Source organism: Lynx canadensis, chromosome B4 (assembly GCF_007474595.2).
Source record: "Lynx canadensis isolate LIC74 chromosome B4, mLynCan4.pri.v2, whole genome shotgun sequence".
Classification (NCBI taxonomy): Eukaryota; Metazoa; Chordata; class Mammalia; order Carnivora; family Felidae; genus Lynx; species Lynx canadensis.
In genome coordinates this window covers 54,220,494-54,244,732 of record NC_044309.1, presented here as the reverse complement: position 1 = coordinate 54,244,732, position 24,239 = coordinate 54,220,494, and the positions used below count along the sequence as shown (strand labels likewise).

Here is a 24,239-nt window from a genome sequence, read left to right as displayed (position 1 = left end):
GTCTTCAATAAATGACCTGGTTTAGTCTTTCATCTTCAGAGGGTAAAGCATGACTTCCCCATTTCCAAGATGAGGCCTCAACTTGGCCAAGCTCTCCTGGGCAGAACATGTTGAGAAGGGCCCCAGGAGGCAGGTCTTTTGCCCTCTGGGGAGTAACTTCTCCCTCACACAACAGGTCCCAATCCTGGGTGCTTCCCAGTGCAGAGCCTGCAGGAGGGGGTACCACAGTACAGTTATTTGATTCTTTGATCCTCCCTTACCAGTTCTGTGACTTGAGGCAAGTTATTTAACCTCTCTGTGCCTTAGTCTCCATATCTGTAAAATAGCAGCTCTGATACCTGCTTCTGTAGCCTGTTATTGAGGATAAAAATAAATTTATGCCAAAGACCTGTGTACATTTATATTTATAAATCTGAATTCATTAGGCATTTTAAACCATCATCATCCTCATCTTTGATGTCTTCTCAGTGTATTCTCTCCACACCTGCTGAACACAGCAGCCTCTCGTCTGCCTAGTATTTTGCATGCCCCCATCCTCAAAATCTAGCATTTCCTTTCCTCTGATCTTGCTTTGTGTTCTCAATCTCTATTTCTATCCTCCTTTCCATAGGTACCTCAGTATTGGTAGAATCTGACCTACTCTATCAATCTATATGCATTTTTCTCTGCCAGGATTTCTTGTCTTGTGTGTCTTTCTTCTCACATCCCAGAATAAAGGGTCTTGTGTTCTCTTTCCTTGGGATGCTTTGCTTCCCTCTGTGCTGAGTCACAGTGTGAGTCCAAAGAATAGACACTACAGGGAGCAGAAAGATTGTGATAAAACAGGAGAGGGAGGCCTTGGGGGTATATAACAGCAATCTAGGCATCTGCATGTGTGGTTCCTACCTATAGGCTGTGTGATCCTTCTTCAGAGTGTTTTCCATGACTGGGGGAGGGAAACAATCATCTCCCTCCAGGAACTAAGGGTTAGAAGGGAATTAATTTCCTAATGTTTAGGGAGACTATATTTTGTTCCCTGATTGGGATACATCATCTTGAGGTAAATACCACAGAAAAAGGAATACCAGTCAAGAGAGGGTTTCCCTTATACTGGATACTGTGTGTGTGTGTGTGTGTGTGTGTGTGTGCGCGCGCGCGCGCACATGTGTTTCTCTGGTTCTAGTATTTTCCAACCCTAGGTCTAAGGAAATACTTTCCAAATTGTCTTGTAAATTTCTTTGCTGAAATTAAGGCCATCTCTCTAGTGGAGGAAGTTTTTAAAGTCCAGTTTCTGGTTTAGTGTGTTCTATAGAAGATGTGTGTCCATGGGTGAGGTGGGGGGTAAAGGGTAGAACTTGGAGAAGAAATATAATTACCTAGTTCCGGGCTTTAATTAAATGGAAACCTGGGTATTTTGAACTTTATTAAACTTATAAGTGTCCATGTGGTGGAATGGACCTGGTAGATTTTGCTCCCTGGTCTTTTCTCTGCAGGATTCTCCAGAAGTTTCCCTCTCAACCCTCCCTCCTGCTGCTAAAGAGCCTTCTTGGACTCTAGTTATAATCAGATATCTGGTACCTGGGACCTTCAAATATGGCTGCCAGGGATGGTGACTGGGAGAACAACTCCCCTTTAGATTGCTTGAGTTAATGTTGTTAGGGTCTCCCCTGGCCCTGAGAGGAGATGGAGGAGCCAGTCTTTGCAGAGCCCCAAGAAAGCCTTGGGAAAAAGGCAGAGTCCAGCCTGCCATGCTAAGTCTTGCATCTTCACACAGTTGGATGGTTGTTCATCACTTGTCTCTTATAACCTAGATTCAGCATGTACATTGGCCTCAAAGTCTCTATTATCTGCCTGAGTTTCTTCTTTTGTGGATTTCATGTGTATGTTTGTGGGAGCCCTTTAGTTCAGAGCTGCTTGAAGACATTGATCGTGACTGCTCAGAAGTGTCTACATTGTTGACTCCACATTAATGGACGGTCTCGAATATCTTATTTTGCTTATACTGTGCATGGTGCTTATTTAGTTCTCAATACAGACATTGTCCCAGTCCTTAACCTCTCTAACCTCTCCTCACTTTTCTCCATGGGATCCATGACTAGTCTGTCCCCAACACTTACTCCAGAGCTTGTCAGCATGACTTGCATGCCTGCCTCTGTTTCTCCTTCTCATTGGCTCAAACTCTCCATTTCTACAGTTGTGCCAGGCTGCACTTATTCTGAGAAATTTAGGGCTGAGCTTCAGGCCTCTTTTGATTGCAATATATATATATATATATATATATATATATATATATATATATACATACACACACACACACACATTGTGGAGAGGGTAAGGGAGGCAGTTTTCACATCCACGTAGGGGCCTCTGGGATCCCCAGTTTGGCATTGGGAGGGAACATGGGGCAGTGATGGCAGCAGCTTCACCCTCTCAGCTTCTTTCTGGGCACACCCACCACCCAGCAGCACCTGAGAGGGGACTGGGCTCAGCAGGGATCAGGTGCAGTGGAAGAGGATCATAAAGCAAATATACATCCCTTCCCTGGCCTGGCTCCCTCCTCCTGCTCCACACTTGCCTCCTTCTCTCCCTTTGTCATTTTCCTTCCTCCCTCCTTGCAGCCCTGTCTTCTTCCTTCCTACTTTGCCTCCTTTACCTTCACCTCTGTCAGGCAAATCTGTCTGTGGGCCTTTCTCTTTGACTCCATATAGTTTGTGCTGAGATATTCCAAGACTGAGTCTGCCCTTAGCTTTCCTTCTGGCTGTTTCCCTCCCTGCTTCCCTCTATCAGTCTCTGAAGGTGTCTCTTCTGTCACATCTTTGTGAGTTTCACCCTGTGTGCCTTTTAGTTTCTCCACCCACATCTCCTCCTATCTGTCTCCTTTTGCAGTCTCTCCATCCATGTTTTCTCTCTTGCCCTCTAATCCATCTCTCTTCCTTCTCTTATCTCTGTGTCTTTCACCTCTTCCCCTGTCTCTGACTCACACCCCTGTCTCTTCTCCTCTTCCCTCCTCTAACCCCTCAGAGTTCAGACACTTCATGTGAAATCACCTGGATGGGCTCTAACTTCCAGGTTCCCCATTCTGTCCCCCCCCCTCCCCACCAGGAGACACTTATGGCACCAACTCTGCATCCTCTGCATTCCCTCAGCCCTGGACAAGTTGTCTTACTTCTCTGGTGATTGTCTAGGGTCCTGGTATTTCCCCTAGCCTCTACTGAGGAGGCAGTGTGTAGCATAGGGAGAAAGTTGAAAGGATTGTGTTTGTGACCAGATGCAAGGACAAAGAGACCCTCTTCTTATACCCTTCTTTCCCTCAAAGCAGATGCACATCTGGGAAAAATCCCAGTTTGGGGCAGGGTAAGACAGCCTAATATTGTAACAGACACAAATCAAATACCCAGGTGCCCCTCCCCTACTGTTCTGTCATGACAGCCATCCTTCCAAATCCTGCCTGTCTCTTTTGCCTCTAGGAATCTTGGCTCTGTAGTCTGGCTGGGCCACTCATCCACCAGATAGTATAGCACCTGGAACAAAGCAGATGCTCAATTAGCACCCTTGGTCTTGCCTACTGGAGATGTGTTAGGGCAGGGCCAATGTGATTTGTAGTTTTTTTCTCAGTTGGAGACTCATCATGAGATCTGGAACAATTTTTTCTGATTCAGTTTTAATGATCTGTCTTAGTATATTTAATGTAGACTTTGGGGACCTGAAGTTACTCTTTTTGCCCCTCCTTCCACTTCCACCCAATTCTTTAAGGAACCTAATTTAGGGTTTAAAGACATCTCAACACTGTGAAGTAGAGGAATCATTGCCCCTTTTCCTTGACATCCATGCCTTCTTGGTACCATCACTTTTGCATTCATCCTTTGTTTTCTAAGTAGGCCCCATCTTCTCCATCTCTGACAAACATGCCTCTATTTGAAGGTTACCATCCTGGAAAGGAGGTGGCACCTTCCTTCGGTCACTGTTTCAGGGTCTTGGAAGCACTATGTTATGATTGTCTAGAGCAAGAAGCTCTGTAGCCTGGAACTATATATTTTTCTTTACTTTCTCCAGCACAATACTCAATGTATATTCAGTTAGAATGTGCTATGAATGACGAAGGAGTGACTCAGGAAGTCCTTAATGATGAAGCATAAGCCAATTCCTTTTAGTTTTATTCTTGGAGTTTTGAGACATGTGGGTAAGGGTGCTGGGATGGATGGTGCTGGTAGAGGAACATAGTGAGAGATTGTTGGAGAGGTGGCTGGGAATGTGACTCTATCATTGTTTATAGGGGTGCTCTTTAGCTGCTCCTGGAACTGGCCTACAAATCCCACAGGCTGGGCTCCACCTGGCTCCTCATACTCTTCTCCTGCCAATTAGGACCTTCTCTATACCTAGAACCCTGGGAAACTTATTTACTTCTAAATTCACATCTTGCTGCAAATAAAGTCTCCAGCAAAGTCCAATTTGAGCCCTCAGTCCACCTCCTCACCCAGACAGAGTCCCACTAGTCTTCCATTGCCCAGCTCCAGCTTTCCTCCAGGATTCCATCTAAGGTACCTCCTTCACCCTTTCCCACCCTTCCAGGCTGTGGCCTCCCCCATGGCCCTGTCTCCTGATGGCCCCGCCTCCCCATAGGCCCCACCTTCTTGAGGGCACCCTCCAAGTTCCACTCTTCGTTCTGACTCTCCTTGGCCAAGCTCCTTCCCTGTCTCTGGATTGACTTTCTTTTTCTTCTCCTGTCTTATCCTCCAAAAAGCCTATAGGTAAGTAATTTCTCCTATTTGTAGAGTTGGCAGGAAAGCTGAGACAGAGCCAGAGAGGAAGAAGGCTGAGCTTGGAGTGCTGCTGGGTGTCCAAGTGCTCTGGGGTTTGAGCAGAGGTTATTTCATGGCTAGATTGTGAATTGGGTGTGCACATTATAGGCCTTGTGAGTTTGGAAAGAGCAGGCAGGTTTGCTGGGGTCAGAGTGATTTGGAGGCCTACACTCTCTTCTCTTCCAGACCAAAAATGTCTCAGCTCTGCTGAGTAAGATATGAGTTAAGGGAGGTTATTTCTTGGTGCTTTTCCTCCAGGGTCCTTCTCACCTCTTTGCCCTGCCCTTCTTCTTGGCTTTCTTTTCTGACCTGGTTCAGAGCTTGCTTTATTCATCTTAGTCTTTCCCACAGGGCCTAGCACATAATATGCTAGACATGTTCTTTGAATGAAGATTCTTCCACCTGGCTCTGCTACGTCCTTCATGTTTCCCCACACTTTCCCACTTGAAGTTCTGAAAATGTCTGTGTCATATCTTTTTAGGGAAGGTATTGATGTGGACTTTGTAGAATGGCAGGTCCAGTATGATAAGGTGCTCCCCCTGACCATAATGATTTGAGGTACTTCCTCCATGCTTAAAGAGACATATCTATTTTTACAGCTGCAGAAGGTATCTCTCTCCTTTTATCATTTAATTTTTAAATAGGGTGTGTTGGGGATTGCTTGTAGGGTAGGTCAGGCTGTAAAAGCAATAATTACCACGTTTCCCTAGGGTTTGTCTTCCCAATGGTCTTTAAAACACTTTATGAAGGATTCTCTGAGGTCCCAAGTGTATTGTAAAGGAGCCAGTGTTAAGTTAGCCAAGAAACTTGAGATTCTTTCTCTTAGAATCTATCAAATTTATGCTCATGATAGGCATATTTATTGATTGATAAAGCCTTGAAGGATAAGCCTAAAATAGGTATGGCTCTCTGGGTCTCCAAAAGGTAATTTGGTATTATTGAAAAACGTATTTGCAACTCTTTAATTTTAAAGGCCCTTGGAGTATTAAACTGTTGTTCATTCTCCTTGCCACCACACTGCCATGTACACCATACCCCAACACCAGAAGTCCAGACAGCACTCATCCATGTGTGACACCTATTTTATTGATTATAGGTGGCAAATGTTTATTTCTGGGTTGTCTTTCTCTGCCCTCTAGCATTTCCTGGGCAAATTTTCTCCATTGTCAATTGATATGTGGAAGTGCCTCTAGAAGATAGATTCATTTTTTTCTTTACCAAACACATCCAAATTGATAAATATAATTTTTGGATTATATTCTTTTGGTTCGTCCTTGTCCCTTGTTTTTTTATTATCACAGAAATCATAAAGCCAATTGTAAACTAGAAAGAACTATGGAAGAGGGATATACAGTATCCCTTAAATAGCGGTGGTAGAGGCTCTTTGTTATAATTTGTGTTGCTTGAGCTGAGTTGAGGCAGATGATCTTCGTGGAAAAGCCATATTGATCTATATTTAGCTAAGAACTCAGGAGTTAGAAACATAATACAACTTTCGTATGAACCAGATTATCTGCTGTCTTTACTACAACAAAACAAAACAAAGCCAAACAAAGCAATGAACTTGATAAGGAAGATGGTGAAGGTGTGGAACAATTACCTAGGGCTATGAGAGGAACCAAGCAAAATCTGGTGAAAGAAGACAGAGAGGAGAAGACATGTGAGTCCTTACATGGAGGACAGGACACATTTAAGACATGAAGGAAGATAACCAGGGAGATAGTTTTTCCCAAGCCACCTTGTGTGCCCTGTATTATTGAGGATGTATATTGGGAGGAGGTACATGGAAAAAGGAGCCATGGGCTCTGACCACTCACAAATGCTTTTCTAAATGTGGATATAGAGTATAGTGATAAATGGGACACTAGATGGCTTTCTGGATTCTGTGCATAAAAGGAAGGAAGGATTTGAGGGGGAGGGGGGAAGCTGTTTAACAAGGCTTTTCTGGAAAAAAAAATGAGTGTGGATCGCTCCTTATTATAGGTAAATGTCATCCTACATTATACTTGTAGTTTGGAAAATAAGGTGGACAGGAAGATGGGTTTCCTTCTACTGCTTTCTCCTGAGGACTTTTATTAGGTATTCTGTGTTGACGGGATTGAGGGTTGAGAAAAAAAGGATATAGAATTGTAGAGAGAAATGGAGAAGAAATGGATTTTTACTTTTGACATCAACGTATCACATTGCTTTCTAATCCCTTAATTTTACTCCCTCCCTGGATTTTCCCAGCTCTCTTTAATAATTCCTGTTTGGAAATTGTAATTCTGATTCTTCCTGGTATCTGATATAGTTTCTGAAGATCTCTGGAACGAGAAGCTCAGGTTTTTTCTGATTTACCAGGTTGATCATCTTGTTTTGGTGTGATAGAAATGTTAAGAATTTCCAAAACTGGATTCTGACTAGAACTTAAGATTTGGAGCAATTATCACTGCTCTAATTTTAATGTTCTGTCTTAGTGTAGTTATTATAGACTTTGTCACTTTAGAGACATGCCACTACCCTTGAATCCTTCCCTCCACCTCTACTCCAGTCTTTAAGGAACCTAATTTAGGGTTTAGAGGCATTTCAGCACTACTAAGAGAAGGCAGTAGTTCCCCTTTTCCTTGAGACCCATTCCTTCTTGGGCCATCACTTGTGCATTCAGCCCTCAGTCTCTAAGTAGGCCCCATCTTCTCCATCTCTGAGAAGTCTTGCCTCTGTTTGAAGATTATCATTCTGGTAAAGAGGTGGTACCTTCCTTTGGTCATGTTTCAGGGTCTTGGAAGCCCTACATTTTGAATGTCTAGAGCAGCAAGCTCTCTAGGCAGAGAGTACATCTTTTTCTTTACTTTCTCCAGCAGAATCTCAATGCATACTCAGTTGGAATTTTCTATGAATGCTGAATGCCTGTTTCAGTAAATCCCTTGTGGTAAAGTTTAAGCCAAATCCCCTTTAGTTTTACTTCTGGAGTGATGGGAAACATGGGTGAGGGAGCTAGAATGAATAGTGGTGGTAGAGGAACCCAGTAGGAGTTTCTGGGAGAGGCAGGTGAGTGGTGGTGCTTCTATGCTTGTTTAAGGAGCTCTTCAGTGGGCTTTTTAACTGGATCTGTAAATGGCCTCCAAATCACCACAGGCTGGGCTCCACCTGGCTCTCCACACTCTCTTTGGGCCAACCAGGACCAGGGGAAGATTGTTGACTTCTTTTTTTTTTTTTTAATTTTTTTTTCAACGTTTATTTATTTTTGGGACAGAGAGAGACAGAGCATGAACGGGGGAGGGGCAGAGAGAGAGGGAGACACAGAATCGGAAACAGGCTCCAGGCTCTGAGCCATCAGCCCAGAGCCTGACGCGGGGCTCGAACTCACGGACCGCGAGATCGTGACCTGGCTGAAGTCGGACGCTTAACCGACTGCGCCACCCAGGCGCCCCAAGATTGTTGACTTCTAAATGAACAACATCTTGCTGCCCACAAAGTCTCCAACAAAGTCTCATTTAGGTCCTCAGTCCACTTGCTCACCCATGCAAGGACACACTGGTCTTCCATTGCCCACTTCTAGTTTTCTTCCTGGTTTCCCTCTAAGCCACCTCCCTCCCCTTTCCCACCAATCCCATGTCCTGCATCCCTGAAGGCTCCAACTCCTAGAAGGCCTGCTTCTCCCAAGGGCCGAATCCCTGAGGGTCCCCTGCTAACCTCCACTCTAAGCCCTGACTCTACTTGGCTAAGCCCTTTCCTCTCACTGGGTTTTGATTACACTTTCTTCTCATGTTTCTCTCCTCATTGGCAGAAATAGGCCATGGGTAAGTGGTTTCTCTTGTTTATAGAGTTGGCAAGAGAACTGAGACAGAACCAGAGAGGAAGAAGGTTGTGATGGAGTGCTGCTGGCTGTCTAACTTTTTGGTGTTTGAGCAGAGGGTATTTAATGGCACTGGAGCTAGACTTTGGATTGGGGAGTGCAGATTAGAGGCTTTGTGAGTTTGGGAAAGGCAGGCAAGTTTTCTGGGGTCAGAGGAATTTGAGTCCTGCACTCTGTTCTCCTCCAGACCAGAAAGGTTCTCAGCTCTGCTGAGGAAAATAGAAACTAGGGGAGGTTTTTCCTTGGTACTTCTCCTCCAGAGTCCTTCCCGCATCTTTGTCCTGCTGTCCTTCCTGGTCTTTTCTTTCTGACCTGGTGCAGAGCTTGCCTTACTCATCTTTGTCTTTCCCATAGGGTCCAGCACATAGTATGCTTAGACACATTGTTTGAATGAATGAAAATTCTTCCACCTGGCTCTACTGCTTCCATTTTTTGCCACACTTTCTCACTGGAGATTCTGAAAGTCTCTGTGTCCTATCTTCTTAGGGAGGACACTGGTGTGGACTTCAGGACAGCAGGTCAAGTTTGATAAGGTGGTCCCCTGTCACCATGATGATTTGAGAGTCTTCTTCCTCCATGCTCAAAGAGACATATATCTATTTTTACAGCTGCTGAAGGTATCTCCCTATGTGTACTATCTAACTTAAAAAGTTGTGGTGGGTATTGATTATAGGTCAGGACAGGCTGTAAGAGGAAAGATTACCAAAATCCCCTGGGGTGTGGCTGCCTAGAAGTCTTTAAAACATTTTATGAAGGCTTCTCTGAGGTCCCAAGTATTTTATAAATGAGTCAGTTCTTTCAAGGTTTGAATAAACCTTGAAACCTGATGGCTCTGTTCTTAATCTATAAATTTTATGTTCATGATAGATGTTTATGTTTATTTATCAATAAAGGTTTAGAGGAGAAGCCTGGAATGGGTATGCCTTCCTGGATCTCTAAGAGGCAATTTGCTCTTAGCACAAAACATATTTCCAACTTTTTAATTTAAAGGCTGTTAGAGTCTTAAATGGTTGTCTGCTCAACACTCCCTACCCCCAACGGGCATGTACGCTGTGGGCAGTAGCCCAACACTAGAAGCCCAGACTACCCTATACATACACAACACCTGTTTAATTGATTATATGTAGCAAATGTTTATGTCTAGGTTGTCTTTCTCTTGCCCTCCAGCAGTTCTTGGGCAACATCTGTCCATTATCAATTGACATGTGTTATTACCTCCCAAAGGCAGATTAATTTTAACCTTAGTTTAAGCAAAATCATGTGAAAAAGCAAGTTTCCTTTACCAGTATATTCCACATTGATAAAATATGAGTTTTGCATTATATTCTTTTGGTTTATCTTTGTCCTTTTTTCTTTTGTTATTACAGAAATCACAAAGCATCCTGGGGATTAGAAAGAACAAGGGGATAGGGATAAAGGGTGTCCCTTAAAAAAAAGTGGTGGCAGAGGCTTTTTGTTATACACTATGATGCATGAGCTGGGGTGAGGCAGAGGGGTTTTGGTGGAGAAGTGATATGGATTTATATTTGGATAAGAACACAGGACTTTGAGGCATGATGCAACTTTCATATGATCTGATTTCTTTCCTACAAAAAAACAAACAAACAAACAAACAAAAAAACCTGATTAATTTTCCTAAGGAGCAAGAAGCAGAATGGAGCAGCTCCCTGGTGAATGAGAGGAAGCAAGCATGGGGTGTTATAAGAAGACAGAGAGAAGGAGTTAGCTGAGTACATCCATGGGGAGGATAGAAGGACACAGTTAACGATATGAAGGAAGGTAGCTGAGAGATAGTTGTCCTTTCCTAAGCCACTTTGTATGTCGTGTATTACTGAGGGTGTACATTGGGAGGAGGTACATGGAAGAAGGAGCAATGGACTCCCACCACTAACAACTGCTGGTCTAAAAGAGGACACGGGGTTTGGTGATAATGGGGCCACTGAATGGATTTCTGGATTCTGATGAGAAGGAAAGAAAGGATTTGGGTGTAAATACAGATGTTAAGCAAGGCTTCTTGGGAAAAAAAAAAAGTTTGGATCGGTTCTCATTGTAGACAAAGACCGTCCTACATTACAGTTGTAATTTGGAAAATAGAGTGGACAGCCAGTTGGATTTCCTTCTACTGCTCTCTCCTGAGGACTTCATTAGGTGTTTTGTGTTGACTGGATTCAGGGTTGAGAAAAGGAGTAGGGAATCATAGGGGGAAGTAGAGAAGAAATAGATTTTTACCATTAAAATCAATATATCACATAACTTTCTAATCTCTTAATTGTACACCCTTCCTGGGTTTTCCCAGCTCTCTTTCTGATTCTGTTTTTGGAAATTCTATTTCTGATTGTTCCTGCAGCCCATCTAATTTCTGAAGACCTCTAGAAGTAGAAACTAAGTCTTTTCTGATTTCTCAAGTTGATCATCTATGTTGTTTTGGTGTGATGGAAATATTAAGAAACTCCAAAACTGGATTCTAACTGAAATTAAACCTGTAACTGTGTCAAATCATGAATGAGAAACATTGTATTTAACTCTGTCTTCTCTGAAGTTACCCAGAGAGACTCAGAAAAGTCTCTTTGTTCACAACCATTGCAGAATGGTAGTAGATGATATGGAGTCTATACAGCCTCTGGAGAAGCTCTGGTTATCTGCTTTTTACTCAAATAATGGTTCAAGTTACTAGTGTGGTGTGTGCATGAAGCAGTGACTTCATACATATTGTGGGAAGGAAGCAAATATGCTTTGTTTTCCATCTACATAGATTTTTTTTCTATATCTATATAGATTTTGGTCTACATTTGGATGGATGGATTTGGTCTACGTACAGTTGGTATGGAGTGTGTTAGTTTGCAGCAGGATGGGTTTTCAGTGACTTGAAATTCATGGTCTGCCAGACTAGAATGAATTTTAGGTGTGGAGCTGGGGGTGGTAGGGTAGGTGGGTGAGTTGGATGAGATGGATGTGTTTCTGCTTGGTCTAAAGAGCATACAGTTTGGAGGTTGCCATCCCTTCAAGTTTAAGTCTGGATTGCACCTTGTATGATTGGCTTGCAGAATTCGGGTTTCTAGCTGTATTCAGAGACCATGAAAGAGGTTCTATCCTATGGAACTTTTATCCTACAAACTTAGAGAATGGTTTCTTCCAAGTAACATGCAAGCAGAATATAGTGCAAAGTAAGATTATAGGTGGGAGGATGCCTGGCAGGTGATCCATTTGGTGAGGTTGTTCTCAGGAGATTCTTGAGAGATAAGTTTGGATATTTATTTTTTTAGCATGAGTTGAGTTTGGTTACTTCAGCTTTCTTTCCAACATTTCAGGGAAGCTATCTGAGCTGTACTTCTCTTTCCCCAGGGAATAACTTACACCTTTGTGGTTTTTCTCTCTTTTCCTTTTCAGCACAGAAAAAAAAAAAAACCCTGAGAATTATATTATTATTATTATTATTAGTAGTAGTAGTAGTAGTAGTAGTGGTAGTATTACTATTATTATATCTCAGTATCTATATCTGTATTAATATCTAGCAATTATTTAACTGGATCTGTTAAATCCAGTTAAAGCTGGGCAAACTGGATTTACTGGCTCAGGGTGTGGTGGAGTTTGTTTTATATTTTTTCATGGGGGTCATGGAAAGAAGGCCTCAAAGAGGCTGTATTTATTAGATCATGGTTAAAGCAAAACATGTAGCTTGAAATGATAGTTTCCCAGTGAACAGTTATGCATAATGCCAAGATGGACTAATTCCCACCTCTTTCATGAGGCCTCTCAGGCTGACTCACAGTACGCACAAGATACTCACTTTCTTGCCAACACTGGAAAATGAGGTCCTTACTATTCTTACCTTTTATTGACTAGGAAGCCATCTGGGATCTTGACATGCCCTTGCCTCAACTGTTCGTTATCATTTAGGAATACCCTTCCTGGTTCATAGTTTATGTATCTTTTACATATTTTAGAAAGTTGGAGTTGTTTATGAAAAGCTCTTAATTATTCATTCCCAGAGAGGAGAATTCTCTATTCACCACCACTGTCTTTCACTTTGTGTAACTAAGTGCATGATCATTTGGGGATAATAATGTTGGTATGATAGTTTAGGGGGAAGAAAAATGTTGCTTTTGCTTGAGTTCTTTTGAAGAAAGAATTACTGTGGTGCCTGAATTATCTAATTTGGAAATTACCTTTGTAGTGATTTATGCTTAATTGAAATATGATCTTTAATAGATTGAATCCAGTCATTCTCACTTAGAAAACTTGTGATTTTTATTTTATTTTATTTTATTTTATTTTATTTTATTTTATTTATTTATTTTGAAGGAGAAAGAGAGAGCACAAGCAGAGGAGGAAAAGAGACATAGAGGGAAAGAGAGAGAATCTCAAGCAGGCTCCACACTGTTAGTGCAGAGCCTGAAGCTGAACTCAAACTTATGAACCATGAGATTATGACCTGACCTGAAATCAAGAGTTGGAGGCTTAACCAACTGAGCCACACAGGCGCCCCCCCTTTCTCATTTTAGGCATAATCCAAACTACCCAGAAACCATCTATGTAGCCGTTTACAGAGAGTACACCAACAATGGTAGCAAAGAGAGAAAATTATTTTATGTGGGAGCTTACAACATAAAGGCATTTGATGGGTACTTCCCCATCCTCCTGAAAAAAGTGAAATCCTATTCTCCATACCTCTCAATCTACTGGCTTTTGCCCCACTCTTCCCTTCTGGAGGCCAGCCTTAAATATAGTTGTGCAGTTTGAGTATTGTGTCATGTTGCCTAATGTCAAAGCATTAGGTGACTTATTTTCCAAACAAATTAAATCAATGAAAGTAATAAAACTGTGTGTTTTCTGTCTTGTTCAGTTGTCACACGTCAAGGGGATGACACTGGAGCAAATCATAAATGTCATATGTACTGTGCTTTGTCTGAGCTGACTTGGGTTACTTCCTTTGTACTTTCACTTTGTTGTGGTGAAATGGACTTGGGCTTCAGTTCTTGTTTCAGATCTCTGACATCACCAACTGATATGTAGAGCCTGGGGTACTTCCTTGGCTGTGGCCAGTTAATCTTCTCAGTTTCAGCTGGGGAAGGAAAGGCAAGCTGGAAGTATCATCAGGCAGAAGATTTGCTCCTTGGCTCCACCTCATCACCTACTACTCCTACCCTCTTCCCTAACTGGGTGCCCTCCCAGTAGATAATTCTAGTTCAGAGAGTTATGCCACTGGATATTAATGAGGGGAGAGAAGGGCAAGGACAGCACAATGGAGAGATCAGATTTCTATCTGTAGGTGTGACCAAAGAAGCTTCCAGGAGGAAGGTCATGTTAACACGGTTTGGAAACAGTGTGTTCTAGGCAAAGGGATGGTCTGTGTGAGGGCTGATATTAATGCCAGTAAGATATGCATGTGTGAGGAAAGGCTTGTCCTGTTCAAGCAGGAGCCACAGAAAAGGTTAATATAGTAGTAAGTGGTAGAAAAACAGTGAAAAGTAAGCCATATATATATAATCTTAGAAGTTTGGGCTCAATAGAGAGCAGGAAACTGTGGGTCTGGTTGGAAGTGTGTGTGTGTGTGTGTGTGTGTGTGTGTGTGTGTGTGTGTGTGTGTGTATCTTTTTAAGACTTAAAGAAAGTGTCCTTTTCCAGAAGGAGGTTATAGAACATTCACACTTCAGTTATCTGATGCAGTGTAGTGATCAGGTAGAATGTGATTTAGGGCTTTATCCTGCTTCAAGTGCAGTACTCTCTGAAGGCTTCTGGGTGAATCTGAGTTAGACCCTAGAGTTAGACCTAATCTTATTGTTTAGAGTTACCAATTTTAAGGACCAGCAGTGCGGTCCAGTAAGTATGGCAGGAGGCTGGCTCTGGATATGCTATATTTGTAAAGTATAGGAACCTACTAGGTATAGGTCTAGTATGGACAAGGTGATAAATGTCTAAGTGACTTCATGTCAGCTGAATTGAATTGAGGGCTAGGTTGCTGATCCCCAAATATCTGAAACCAATGAGTTCAGTTGGAATTTCTTAGATTTATTCCAGATTTTTATGCAGTTTCCATGAATAAAGTCAGGATCCTTAGAGACTACTTTGTGAATTCTTCTGTTTCTGGATGTATTTGTGGTTTTCTTCCTTTTGAATCTAAAATGGAAAGGCAATCCTTTCTCTTTGCTCTTGGTCTTCTGTTGACTAATAGCATGTTCAGAATACCCATTATTTCTTAGCTCACATCCATATTCATTGATAACTTTAAAAAAATAATGAGCTTCAAAAATAGACAAAGAGGTCTGAACTGATGCCTGAAGCCCATTGGTCTTTATGTTTATTTCCATGGATGATTAATAAATACTAACAATGCTCTAGGTGCTGTGAGCTCAGTGCTGGTCACAGATATGGCTCACGATAGAGAACGCTAATGCCCATTTTATATATTCTACTAGGTCAGATGTCTGGTTGTCAACAAGAACCAAGCAAGAATGATCAATCTAACATAGGCGATGTCCGTTTTCCCAGTATCACCCTGACATTTTAGCTCTGAGACGGGGTTAGTCATATTTTGGAATGACTGGCAAGCTGACATTTTTCTGGCACTGGTTCTTTGGATTAAGGATGAAAAGGATATTTTCATTCCATGGCAAACATTCACAGTCTGCTCCCAATTGGAAGCCCAGTCTGGGGAGAAAATAGCCATATGAATTAGAAAGCTTAAAAAGATGTTTTGTTAAACCATCCTTGTTAAACTGGTGCCATCTGCCTTCCTACCTGCCTTTGTAGCATTTGTGGCAGTCTCTTGCGACAGGTGTTTCCTAAATGTTTGTGCAGGCAGCATCTGGAAGCCCTGTATGATGACTGAGGTTTGGGAAGTCCAATCCTGGAAGTATTTAGGTTGTTAGGGAAATTGCAGCCATCTTCCTGCCACTGGGCTCCCATTTTAGATAATGTCTGCTACCCACCCCCATCTTCCTTTACACATGAAGCATGCCTGACAGAACAGGTGATTTACCCAGGCCCAAGGCTCATTCCAGGAAGGGCAAGTCAGGATGTGTGGAACTCAGTTAGGAAGAAGGTGATGGGCCTGAGGGTAGAGGGACAATTAGGGTGGGGGTGTGACAGCTGGGTCAGAGAGTCTGGACTGAATATAAACTATTGGAAAAATCACAGATTATTGCATTGAGAAAGGGCATTTCTGAATATGGTGTATAAGGGTGATGTTTCTGTGCTGTTATCAGCTGGATTTGTGGTAGATTCTCTCAGAATTCCCAATCATGGGTTTACTTTCTCTTCTGTATGTTTATTTGTTCATTTGTTTGTTCGTACTGCTTCTGTTTGAGTCACAAACTATAATTATTTAGTTCCCAGGTGTTTTGTTCTTTGAGTTGCTTCTCTAGTATCTTCATACTTTGTAGCCCACTTTCCCTCATCTTCAGTAAAAGTGGGAAGAGCGCAAGGACCACCCTGCACAACACAGTTGAGGGAAGCAGAAGTTGTCAAAAGCATTACCCCTTCCCATCCTGCCATTCAGATGGTCGTCCTCTGCGATTCCTACTTAGGGTCCATGGATGGGATTCAGTAGAGTGGAGGACATTTCTTTGAGGTGACCAGTGTCAGCGAGGTCTGTGATTCAACAAATGTGAGGAACTACAGTTGTGCCTTTGTTAAGAGGTAGGTGGCTGGAGACGGTTCCCCAGAGAGAGAAAAATGGTACAAGCATTCTTAGTGTCCATTAAGGAGCCTCCAGAGACAGTTGAAGGACTAAAGGAGAAAGAGGAATTAGGAAAAGGGAGATGAGTTTAGAGTAACTGGTAGGAGGTATGCCTGATCTTCAGTCGTTCTCCACCCTCCTCTAGCACCCTCCTTCCTTGTATTCTCCATGTCCTGGAGATTATAGGATTCCGGTTTCCTTCCATTTAAATCTGTTTAGTGCCTGACATTTCTCAGGCTCTGAACCTCATCCTCTCACATCATCATCTCATGAAATTCCTTTGTTGAACCTGAAATGCACAGAGTGGAGTCAACCTTGCCTTAATCATGGATTATTAGCACCATCGCTTCCTGTCAGGCCTTGTATCAATGGATTTTATTTCCCCCTTTCATTATGATCTATTCTCGTATCCCCTCCTCAAGGGGGGGGGGTGATAATTTCTTTAGCGTATGTATAAACGTTCTTCCAATCTATGATCTATATGTGTATTTAGATACATTCATCCACTCAAACAAATTCACAGTGTTGACTCTGTGTCAGGCACAGTTGTAGATGCAGGGAATACAGTCAGGAGCAAAACAATAAAAAAAATCCTGTTTTCATGGAGCTTGCATTATTTTTGAATGAGAAAAATCATGAACAAATATATAACATGTAGTACCTTAAGTAGTGATAAGTACCATGGGAAAAAAAGGGGCGGGGTGATAAGGTACCTTGTGGGTGGTTAGTGGGAGACTGCATTTTTTTATGGGTTGCTTAAGGAAGGATGTGCTACAAATGTGCTATTTCACCAAATGCAGTTAATGAATCAACCATGTGGATATGTGAGCTAGAAGTGGTGCAGTTATGGAGACAGCAAGTACAAAGGTTTTTATCTGGTATGTTAGGAGGCCAGAATGTTTAGGAGGCCAGTGGCTAGAGAACAATGAGTGGGAGCAGGGAGAAACAGAAGGCTGAAAGGTGGCTGGGTCAGTTACAAATACTGTAGGATTTGGGGGCCATTATAAGTGCAGACTTTGGCTTATACTATGAATAAAAAGGGAAAGTAGTGGAAGGTTTTGAGCAGAAAAACAATGTGACGTTTTTAACAGATACATGTGTATTCTTGAAAAATGTACAGAATTTTTTTGCTTGTTTTTAAATGTACATAAATAACATTGTGCTATACACCTCATCCTGCTTTTACTGTTGCTACCTAACATTGTTTCTGAAATCTACCCAAGTAATGCTCTATAAATCTACAGTATTATTCCTGACTGCTGTGTAGTATTTCATTATGCATATACAGCACATATTACTTATACATTCCTCTAGTAACAGATGCTGGCAAAGCTTCCAACATTTTGCTTCTACACAGTCTTGTAATGAACTCACTCATATAAGTCTCTTTATGGACTCAGGAGAGACTTTCCTTGCGGTGTTTACCTGGGAGAAGTAGGAGGGTGTGTACATTTATAATTCCACTAAGACTGTGCTTCAGGATGGTGGCACTCCCACCAGCAGTGTCAGATAGTTTATATCTTCTTACAGAATTCTCATGTGGATCCAATAAGGGAAGTCAGGTAAGCTTCCTTGTGGATAAGGAAACTGACGCTTAGAGAGATTAAAAAATCACCCTAGTTTATGTTATGAAACAGAAGAGCCATGTCTGGAATCCAAAATTTCTGACATAATGTTCATTTCTCTTACCTCTAATGTACCCACCACTGCCCCTGAAATAAGATGAGGCATCTGTAGGCAAAGATGTTGTTGTTGTTGTTGTTGTTGTTGTTGTTGTTACTGTATTTGAGCCTTGAATTTTTCAATCCTGGTTTAACTCAGCCAGTCTAGGACCAAGTGTTTAGCATCAGCATGTATAAAGGTATCTAATTAGAGCCCTTAGAGTTTCAAGGAGAAATATATGGAATAAAACTTTCATTTTCTCATGAGGGCTAGATGACAGGGTTGAGTTTTAGTGGGTGATTTTGATACTAGACATTTATAAAGACCAATTAATTACCAGATTTTTGGTACTTTGGATCAGATTTCAATAGTAAACATTAGGTGGATTATATTAAGTACATATTGTATGTTAGGCACAGAACTAAGTACTTTACAAGCATCATTTCACTTACTCCACACATAAACCATATGAAATATTTACTTTTACTGTCTTTTGACTGAGGCTTTTGATTAAGTTGTGGAAACTTAATCCCCGAGAGGTGAACTAATTTGTCCAGAGTCACCCAGTGTGAGGTTGACGTGTGATTTGAATCTGAACACTCTACTTGCAGAGCCTTTACTCCTAACTCCTAAACTGCGTTGCCTTCCTGTGATCAAAGAATTCAGAATCTCTTTCTTCCCTTTAATGTACTGTTGAACTCAATTTGCTAGTGTCTTGCTGACAATTTCTGCATCCAGTTTCATCAGAAATATTGGCTTGTAATTGTCCTTTTTAGTGGGGTCTTTGGTTTTGGAGTCAAGGTAATGCTGGCTTCAGAGAATGAGTCCAGAAGTTTTCCTACCATTTCTATTTTTTGGAAGAGTTTGAGAAGAATAGTTATTAATTCTGCTTTAAATGTCTAATAGAATTGCCCTGAGAAGGCATCTGGCCCAGGACTCTTACTTTTTGGGAGATTTTTGATAACGAGTTCAATTTCTTTACTGGATATGGGCCTATTCAAATTTTCTGTGTTTCCCCGTTTGAATTTTGGTAGTGTGTGAGTGTCTAGAGATTTGTCCATTTCTTCCAGGTTATTCAGTTTGTTGGCATATAATTTTTATAGTATTCTCTTATAATTGTGTTTCTGTGGTGTGTTTGTGGTCTTTCCTCCTTTGTCATGATTTTATCTATTTGGGTCCTTTCTTTTTGAGAAGTCTAGCTAGGGGGTTATCAATTTTGTTTATTCTTTCAAAACACCAGCTCTTAGTTTCATTGATCAGTTCTACTGTTTTTGGTTTCTTTTTGTTTGATTCTATATCATTTATTTCTGCTCTAATCTTTATTATTTACCTTCTTCTGCTGGCTTTGGGATTTATTTCCTGTCCATTTTCTAGTTCCTTTAGGTATAAAGTTAGGTATATTTTAGGTATTAAGTTAGGTATAAAGTTACGTATATTTGGGAACTTTCTTCCTTCTTGAGATAGGCCTGAATTTCAATGTATTTTCTCTTATGACTACTTTTTATGAATCCCAAAGGGTTTTTATTGTCATGTTTTCATTTTCATTTGCTTCCATGTACAGTATTTTTAAATTTCTTCTTTAATATCCTGGTTAACCCATTCATTCTTTAGTGGGATGTTTTTTAACCTCCTAAGTATTTGAGGTCTTTCCAATTTTTTTTCTTGTGGTTGATTTCAAGTTTCATAGCATTGTGATCTGAAAATATGCACTGTATGATCTCGATCTTTTTGTACTTGTTGAGGGCAGTTTTGTGACCCAATATGTGATCTATTTTGGAGAATGTTCTATGCGCACTCGAGAAGAATGCATATTCTGCTGCTTTATGGTGAAATGTTCTGATATATCTGTTATGTCCATCCATCCAAAGTGTCATTCAGAGCTGTTTCCTTATTGATTTTCTGCTTAGATGATCTGTCTATTGATGTAAGTGGAGTATTAAGATACCCCACAACTATGGTATTATTATCAATAATTTTGCTTATGTTTGTGATTAATTGATTTATATATTTGGATGTGCTTAAGTTGGGAGTATAAATTTTTACAATTTTTATTTACCATGATCATGTAGGATTCATTCCTGGGCTGTAGGGCTGGTTTAGTACTCACAAATCAATCAGTATGATACACCACATTAATAAAAGAAAGGATAAGAACCATATGATCATTTCCATGGATGCAAAAAAAGTATTTGAGAAAACACAGCATCCTTTCTTGATAAAAACCCTGGAGAAAATAGGGATAAAAGGAATATGCCATAACATCATAAAAGTCATATATGAAAGGCCCACAGCTAATATCATCCTCATTGGGGGAAACTGAGAGCTTTCCCCCTAAGATCAGGAACATGACAAGGATGTCCGCTCTCACCACTGTTATTCAACATAGTATTGGAAGTCCTAGCCTCAGCAATAAGACAACAAAAAAAGATAAAAGCCATCTGAATTAGCAAAGCAGAAATCAAACTTTCACTGCTCACATCTGACATGATGCCCTACATAGAAACCCTAAAGTCTACACCAAAAAAAAAACAAAAAACAAAAAACAAAAAACAAACAAAAAAACCACTAGAGCTGATACATGAATTCAGCAAAGTTTCAGGATATAAAAACAATGTATAGAAATTGGACACATTTCTATATACCAATGATGAAGCAACAGAAAGAGATATGAAGGAATCAATCCCTTTTGGAATTGCACCAAAAATTATGAAATACCTAGGAATAAACCTAACTAAACAGGAAATAGATCTATATGCTGAAAACTATAGAAAGGTTATGAAAGAAATTGAAGAAGACACAAAGAAATGAAAAATTATTCCACGCTCATGGATTGGAAAAAAAATATCGGTAAAATGTCTATACTACCCAAAGCAATCTACATATTCATTGGAATTCCTATCAAACTAACACCAGTACTCTTCACAGAGCTAGAACAAACAATCCTAAAATTGGTATGGAACCAGAAAAGACCCCAAACAGCCAAAGTAATGCTGAAAAAGAAATCCAAAGGTGGAGGTATCACAATTCTGGACATAAAGCTGTATTACAAAGCTGTAATAATTAAGACAGTATGGTATTGGCACAAAAACAGATACATAGATCAATGGAATAGAATAGAGAACCCAGAAATGTACCCACATATACATGGCCAACAAATCTTCAAAAAAAGCAGGAAAAGAGTATCCAGTGGAAAAAAGACAGTCTTTTCAGCAAATGGTACTGAGAGAACTGGACAGTGAAATGCAGAAGAATGAAACTAGACACTTTCTTACGCCATACACAAAACTATATTCAGAACGAATGAAAGACCTACATATAAGACGAAAAACCATCAAAATCCTATGGAAAAAAAAAAACTGGCAACAACCTCATTGACCTAGGCAGCAGCAACTTCTTACTTGACATGTCTCCAAAGGCAAGGCAAATAAAAGCAAAAATAAACTATTGGGACCTCATCAAGATAAAAATCTTCTGCATATGAAAGGAAACAATCAATAAAACTAAAACACAGCCAACAGAATCGAGAGGAGATATTTACAAATGACATATTGGATAAAGGGTTACTATCCAAAATCTATAAAGAACTTACCAAACTCAACACCAAAAAACAAATAATCCAGTGAAGAAATGGGAGGAAGATATGAATAGACACTTTTTCAAAGGAGACATCCAGATGGCTAATAGACACATGAAAAGATGCTCAACATCACTCATCATCAGGGAAATACAAATCAAAACCACAATGAGATATCACCTCACACCTGTCAGAATGGCTAAAATTGACAACTCAGGAAATGAGGATGTGCAGAAAGGGGAACACTTTTGCACTGCTGTTGGGAATGAAAACTGGTGCAGCCACTCTGGAAAACAGTATGGAGTTTTCTCAAAAAATTAAAAATAGAACTACCTTACAACTCATCAATTGCACTACTATGAATATATTGAAAGGATACAAAGATGCTCATTTTAGGGGGCACATGCACCTCAATGTTTACAGCAGCACTATCGACAATAGCCCAAGTATGGAAAGAGCCCTAATGTTCATCGGCTGATGAATGGATAAAGACAATGTGATACACACACACACACACACACACACACACACACACACGGGAATACTACTCAGTGATGAAAAAGAATGAAATCTTGCCACTTGCAACAATGTGGATGGAACTAGAGGGTATTATAGTAAGCAAAATAAGTCAGTCAGAGAAAGATATTATATGGTTTCACTCATATGTGGAATCTGAGAAAGTCCACATATGAACATAAGGGAAGGAAAAATTAAAAAGAAAAAGCAGAAAGGGAGGCAAATCATAAGAGATTCTTAAATACTGAGAGTAAACTGAAGGTTGCTGGAGGAGTAGTGGGTGTGGGGATGGGGTAAATGGATGATGAACATAAGGAGGGCACTTTTATGGATGAGCACCTGGTGTTATGTGTAAGAAATGAATCACTAGGTTATACTCCTGAAGACAAGACTACACTTTATGCTAACTGACTTGAATTAAGAAAAAGAGAAAGAGAGAAAGAGAGAAAGAGGGAAAGAAAGAAACAAAGAAAGAAAGAAAGAAAGAGAAAGATCGATTTTACTCTGACCTGCATGGCAAGCATGACAAACTCAGTCGTCATGACTCAGCAGGAAGTTTTGGGCTTCTTTTCTTAACTGTCTTTCAAAATGTCAATTATTAATACAAAAGTAAATTTATTATTGTGTGATAAAGGTATCATGCTATCTTGCTATGCCAGAATGAACAGATCACTTGTAAATAACATTTTATGTTAAATAAATTAGATATCTTTGTCATTAAAATTTTTTTATGTTTATTTATTTTTGAGAGAGAGAGAGAGAGAGAGAGAGAGAGAGAACTCACAAGCAGTGAGCTTATGACCTGAGCCAAAGTCAGACGCTCAACCAACTGAGCCACCCAGGAGCCCCAAGAAATCTTTGTCATTAAACAACAACAACAACAGCAACAACAACAAAACTTCAATCCTTTCCTATATCCAGATATCCCAGTATGTGGCATACCTCTTTAGAGACCATTTGCCCATGCTTTTGAATATACATCTATAACTATATACTTATAGAGATAGATTCCATGGAAATTATGTAATATTACATAGAGTTGTACTGTACATATAATTTTGCAACTTCTTTTTTTCTCTCAATAATGTATATTGAATACATATTAATGCTACTTTACATAGATTTAACATGTACCTTTTAGCATTAACATAAAAAAAAGAATCTCTTCCCTTTAAAATTGAGGACCACTTCTTGTCAGTTGGGTGGTTTAGAGCAATCATGGGAACTACTGGACAAGAATCTTCAGAGGGAGAGGATATAAAGTTTGAAAATATCTCTAGTTGTCTCCATTATGCCTCCCTCTGTCCCCTGAAGTGAGAACCTCTGCCTTAGGACATCCCTCCTAGATTATAGGTCCTGAAAATGATGCCTTCAAAAAAATAGGAATTTTATAACAGGGTGTGGGTGTTGGCTGCCTATAACCCAAGGCAGCCTGGTATTTTTAAAACAAGTCTTCTGGCAAATAATGGTTATCACCTATGTGTGGCTTATACATTCCATGAATGATGTGTGGTGAAGGTTATATCAAAGTTGGTTTTCACATTATATTTTCATTTTGCTTTCCTTCTACAAGGAAGATAATACCATTTATATCTTTACCTGAGCCATATTTATAAAGGCTGCTTGGCTACAAAGTAGTTATCTCAAAGTCAAGAGATAGGAATTTTTGATTTTGTGTTCTTTCAGGTTTCTTTTCTCAGTTTGCACATTTGTTCAACAGATATTTATTGAGCACCTGACTCACAGTCTAATGGAGGAGGCAGGCAGCTGACTTGGAATTTGGATACATTAGGATAAATGGCACATGAGGAAAATTCAGATTCTATGAGAGGTCACAGGAATGGAAGCATAAGGATCAGGGGAGGCTTCCTGGGGAAGCAACTTCTGAGCTGGGAACTGAAAGAGAAGTGGGGATTAGCTAAGTGAAGGGACAAGAGGATATTACAGACAGGTAACAGGGTGAGTGTGGAATTTCTCAGCTGGAGCAGGAACTGGGCAGGGGGTGAGGCTGGAGGAACCAGCACAGGTCAGATGATGAAGGAAGGAAGGACCATGAAGGAAGGGCAGCAGGAACCACTGAAGGGTGTGAAGCCTGGGGATGGGTGGGGGACACATCAATCACATTCATAGTGTAGTGTCCATGAGTTAAGAATTGATACTCCTTATTTCTCTCCCATGCTGAGAGTAAATCATAAA

The 24,239-nt window shown here is 40.6% G+C and overlaps 1 protein-coding gene and 1 long non-coding RNA gene across 7 annotated transcripts in view; both read left to right on the top strand.

Annotated features, from left to right (window-relative positions):
• The window catches only part of LOC116737740, a 40,146-nt gene that overhangs the window by 8,538 nt on the left and 7,369 nt on the right, over positions 1–24,239 (top strand). The gene's annotated exons all lie outside the window — the stretch shown is intronic.
• The window catches only part of LOC115518420 (cationic amino acid transporter 3-like), a 41,631-nt gene that overhangs the window by 13,392 nt on the left and 4,000 nt on the right, over positions 1–24,239 (top strand). For 2 of the 6 annotated variants that reach the window (XM_032593924.1, XM_032593925.1), the window contains one exon: positions 9,100–9,230. The gene's annotated coding sequence lies outside the window, so the exon portion shown is untranslated. Of the gene's footprint in view, positions 1–4,596; positions 4,728–9,099; positions 9,231–12,915; positions 12,953–22,792; positions 22,810–24,239 lie in introns of those variants that run through there. The other 4 variants (XR_004343867.1, XR_004343866.1, XM_032593926.1 and 1 more) reach the window with 4 other exon arrangements.